The following is a 6,000-nucleotide window of genomic DNA, read 5'->3' on the forward strand; positions in this document are numbered from 1 at the left end:
ATGCCCACTCTCTCCTTTGCTCACACACAGCCACACACCCACCCACCCTCTCCTCCTCCTCACTTGTGTAATTACTGTATGCATATGGCGGTGAGTGGATTGGGAATGAGGCAGTGTGAGGTTTTAAATAAACCTTCAGCTTATAATGAGTCAGGCCGCTATGGCTAGTTTAGCTCCGATTGTGCTCCACTCTTAATGAATGACAAACCTTCTCCACTGCACATGCATGCACGCGCACACACACACACACATATACTGTGTATCAATACAATAAAGATGCTCAGTGTGTGAAGAAACAATAGGGTGCATCTTTCATTCCCATGCACACAGTGTGTACACGCACACATGGACATGGACACACAAACTCACACACACACACACACACACACACACACACACACTGAGGATGTAATCAGGCGTTAGGTTTACCCTCCTATCAGTCTAATGGAGGTTAATGAATGATTAGGTCTGATAATTTTAGAGTGGAGCTCCAGTTTAGCCGCACGATGCATCAGACGCTCAACGGAGTGAGAACAGAGTGAGAGCGACGAGAGACAAACTCACCAACAGTGTCGTGATAGTGACATGAAAGCAAAGGAGGAAAGAAATGCGAGTGAACCCTTATCATTAAATTTGGATTATCACAACAGTTTTAAAAAATGTTCTCTTCAGCTTCTATGTCCTGATCACCAGTTGTGCTGTCCGTGGTGCTGAAACGCTTCGGCTCAAAAGTTACAGAAAAGAATATTCTAGTAAAATAAATTTGATATTTTTTTACATTTTCAAACTATTTTTTTTCTGCCTACACTCTCTCTTCTTTGTCTAAATAAATCCATCTATCAATATGAAACACCAAGCACAAACAAGGAATCAGAGAATCATGGGGAGAAACCCTGAAGCTTATCGGTATAATTTCACATTTTTAACTTGCATTTCTTTTTCTGGGGAGAATCAAATAGTTGTGATGATTTTCATTGAAATCATTCAGTCTCCCAATGACACCATAGTGTGTTTGATTTTCAATTTTACACGTTTAAAGTAAGTCAAATTCAGAGAAATAAACTGGATTGAAATTACTGTCACAAGACAAACAAAATAAAAACCCGTTCCTCCTAAATGATCCAGATTGGATCCGGTCAACCTATCGTCATTGGGAATATAAATCATTTTTGACAGGTCAATGAAACCTATAGATCTGACAAACAATACTGAGAATATCTCTACAATACAAGCCATGGAATAAAAGGGGTGTTGGTTTATTTTAAATGACAAATAACTCAATTTGTTTTGGAATATTGATGTTTTGCTGACGTGTGTACTCTTGGCACTCAGAAGAATGAAGATAGTGAGGCGACAGTCAATCAATCAGCACTAGAATGTGGTTTCCTTGCTAAGCCCTGGCTACTAAATGCAGGGCCATAGCACACAGGCCCCGTATAGAAGCAGTGACCTACCACATCAGTGAAAGGCCAATTCATGGGCATTAAAATGCAAACGCGCGCATATTTCATCGTGTTAAATTTTATGAAGCATTTAAAGCACCAACCCTCCAGTAGTAAATCCAAACGGTCTTATTTCCTATTCATAATATTCATACTTGCCACCTCCAAGCAGTGACATTAAAAATGTTTGCTTCTCCACCAACTTAGAGGTTGAAATTAAACTGAGTTTGGCAGTGAAGACGCATACATATTTACACATAATCACACACACACACACACACATACACACACGCACACTGGGACTTTAGTGCAGATGTGCGCCTGGTCTCCTCTGCTGCATTGTGGCCCAGTTTGCAGCCATCTCCCTCTGATGTATAACTCGTTGTCCAGGCCTTAATGTTGATTTATTATCCATCCATAAATTAGAAAAATATGTTTGAGAATTCCGTGGCGCAGCCAGGCTCTGCGGATCGTCTGGGGATTGGCTGACGTGTCAGAGGCGCATATTGGCTCGCCAGGCAGCCTTTTGTTTCCCTGCACCAGCAGGCATTTAATGAGTGCTGATGGCTTAAGGTAAATGTGTTAGGACAGACAGCAACAACAGCCACGAAAAACAGCCTGCTACATGGGAGAGACGTAGACCCACTGAACGGCAGCAGAAACCCGCTCCTTTCTTTACAGACATGTTAAACAACACCATTTTCATTATGAATCATTTGGCTCCTTTCTTGCGAAGAGTCAAATAAAAGTTTCACAAGCGGGTGATGACTGTAAACTTCACGGAGCAGTGTCTTCACGCAACCTTAAAGACTAGCTTTGCTAATTTTTACAAACCTTCGGCCTTCCATTCAGCAGTTCAATAAAATGCCTCTCCAGAGCCAGCTCATCATATTAGCTCCAGTTTCAGCAGCATGCAGGCCTATTTTTCTCTTATCCCGCTATTATCGTATAAGGTTGATTATTACTGGGGATGATTCTCCAGCCGGTCCTGGCTGACTCGTGTACCGACATACATACTAAATTCCTAATAAAGCCTCAGACATCTCTGGGGCTAACATGTTGCAGCACAAACCAGACTGTGCCGTGGTCCCATCAGAAATGTGTTTTTTTGTGTTCGCATTAATCACAGAAGTAATCACAGGTCAAGGTTTAATCCAGTGACATAAAAAGCTGCCGTGATGCGCGCCAGAGCATCGTTCCCCATTCATCCAGAGCAGCCTCCTGCACAGAGGGACACACTGTACGGTGCATAATCAACCGCGCTGAGACAGAAACATCATTGTCATCTTGTCTTGAGCTGACACTGTCACTTCACTGTCATGGCTGTTAGGTCTGCTGTGCTGATGTCCTGCTCTACTGTTTATGTTACAGATGTTGCGGTAATCAGAGCAGCAGCGTGTGAAGGACTCAGCCTGCAACCCCGACCGCCACCGCGCCTGCAAAGGTCATTGTGTAAATGCTGGGTGATGGTGACGGCTGGGATAGAATGAGACACGGTCGCTCTGAGATAAACCATCTCTCTCACATCGCCATCGGCAGCTCTCTTAACTCTTACGTTGCTCAAATGTCTCCGTCACAACCTTAAACACACAGAAAGCTGAACAAATAAAACACCTAAAAGCTTTACAATAACTTAATTAATGAGATGACTTTTAGCGCTGGCTCAATGTGAAGTATCTTGTCTTGGTGGCTCGGTGCAATTTCAGCAATTAAGCAAATTCAGTTGGACAATAATAAAGACAGTAAGGCTCATGTATGCTTAATGTTTGTTCATAATCATTACCATATTTTAATCATCTTGTTAGAATTTTGAACCAATTACAGTGCTTGTCACAACATTAGCTGGGCAGTTTACTCTCAAAATGACTTTATCCATTAGCCGGGATTTTGAGTGCCTTTTCTCATCCGGAAAACAATGAATCGTTCTCGTATAAATCCATATCAGTCAAGACACAATTGCTGTTTTGATGCCAGCCTGGGTTGAGGGAACAACTGATGTAGGTTTGTGGGGGAGGTGGGGGGGGGGGGGGGGGGGAGAAATGATGCCTGTGAGGCGCACTGTGAGCATTTATCCTGGGCCATAATGGGGTGCTGAGTTGCTAGTGGCGGCCATTGTTTAATGATCTCCTTGGGCGCTGGGAGTAAACTACTGCGGTAATCAGAAGGGTAAACTCAGCTATATTTCAATTTGGAGAGCCGCTCTTCCGTTCAGAGAGGCCGCTCTGAGACGATAAATAATAGGACTATTTAGCCTATCCCACAGGCTGCCTCTCTGACACCTACCCAAACACACACACACACACACACACACACACACACACACACACACACACACACACACACACACACACACACACACACACACACACACACACACACACACACAAGTCAGCCCATAACAATTCATGTCCCTTCCATAAATCAGCCCCACTAAAAGCTGGTGATTAGCGACATCATTTAGCCCCTAAAACCCAAACAGCGACAATTGTTTCCTTCCCTGTTTTAGGGAGAAGATGGAGAGATGCACAGATGGTAAATTGGTTGGAGGGGAATGAACTGTAGCTGGATGACTGGACTTGGGGATATAGAGTAAATTCAATGCAGGTTTCAGTGCCGGGGTTGAGATTATTTGGGGCGAGTTATTGTGGCCAGTGACTGTTTTGACCTTGTAGATTATGGAGAGGTGATAGTGTCCTTTATGAAGCACTTTGTTGTTTATAAAAAAGGTCAACAAAATGTTGAACGCGAGTGTGGATGTAGATACAGACTGAAAAATATCAGCTGAAGCCAACACTCCCTAATCTTATTTTATTATGTTTGGAATTTAGTTCCACTTAAATAAATCCACGCGCAGTTTATGGTTTTGAATCAGAAAGCAGAGACAATTTATTTTCCTTACTTCTACAGCAAAACCAGAAATAAACAACCAAACCTAATGTCTCAAAATTATGCAAATCTGTTGTGAGAACATATTCAGTGGCTAATTTCAGTTATTTAAACTTTTCCACATATTGCATTATTTTAGTCCTCTGTTCATTGAGGCACAAATGGACAACAATCAATTGCATAGCGGAGTTCACTCACCCTTTCCAACATCTAACAGACCCACAAACAACCAGTTGTTATGAATCATCTTTTAGTTAAGCACTCGTGTTCCTTCCCAATCCCGGTGAAAATAATTCCCGATGTCTGTGGCGCGTTTAAGTTCATGTTTATATCATTACACTGTACGGACAATTGCACTGTAATATTCCTCCACTTACTTTCATATCGAGAGCTCAGTCAGCCCATATGATGATTTTTTTATTATCTGTACATCAGCAGTGAAAGCAATTTTCTAATTATAGTGGGCCCCCGCTGAAACCCCGTGAAACACTCCTGGTGTTTGTTTGTGCTGGAGAATGTCATGTTGAGAAGTGGAAGACTAAAGCTCAGGGCGGAAGCACACGCTGAAAACAAAATAAAAACAGTTTATGGTGCCACACTGTGCTTTATCAACGCAATATATATTATGTTTGGAGTAAAGGCTGTGAAACAAGAGATAGTTTATTCATGTAGACCGTGGCCTGCTATGCAGAATAAACGAGTATTTACATCTATATTTTGCGATCTCTATATCCCTTTTGTCTCTTTTAAGGATTGTAAAATATATAGGAGCAACACATGACCTTGCAACAAGACAATACTTTTTTTTTTAATATTTAGTTAAAGATATTAAAAAAAGATAACAAAAGACAAATGAAAACTATAGTGCAGCATTACTGAAAATCCTCCTAGATTTGTGACGATCAGTTTCCATTAAGATTCTCTTTTCTTTTCTTTTTTACTGCAGACATAAAATTTTAATTGACCCATATCACTCAAAAGAAGCATGAGAAGCAGTCGGTAATTGGACTAAAGAGAAATGTAAAACATTTTCAAGCCAATAATATCCTCATTCTTTGTTGTGTTTTTTTGTTTTTTTTAGAAACCTGCGATTTACAAGCACCAATAAAATCAAACTGATAAGCAACCCAACCCCACAATTTTCCCATTAACCATCCTGCGATACTGTTCTGCTGGTCCCAGTGGAGAAGCATCAGACGTGTGTCTGATGATGGCTTCCTAAAGAGCTTCAATTAATGGCCTGTCACTTATCATTAGAACTGCTGAAAGGCGGGACACCAGGGAGCATGATGCAAACAAAGGCACGTTTTAGAACGTCAATTCTAAAAGCACCCGTCGACTCTCTATTGTAGCCGGCGGCCTCTGAGGCCCCTCATCCCTGCTGGCCCCCGAGCCCCGCTGTCCCTCCTGGGGGGATTAGAAGGGATCTGGAGAAATTAGCCGTTTGGATGACAAGCAGAGGCCAAAGGACGAGCGTGTGTTAATGTCCCCTTTTACGGGAACAAAAGCAGTGGGGATTTTTAAATAACACGTCCCCATTGCCGCCTGCGTCCACTCCAGTCACAGTGTGAGTGCGGTGGGTTACTCAGCGGCGTTAATTGATTGAAGTCGTGTGCTACCAGAAGGAATTGGTGTGTCTGATGGCCTACATTGTCGTGCATCTGTGGCTCAG

Source organism: Anarhichas minor, unplaced genomic scaffold, assembly GCF_050575085.1.
Source record: "Anarhichas minor isolate MPS153535 unplaced genomic scaffold, ASM5057508v1 ptg000025l, whole genome shotgun sequence".
NCBI lineage: Eukaryota > Metazoa > Chordata > Actinopteri > Perciformes > Anarhichadidae > Anarhichas > Anarhichas minor.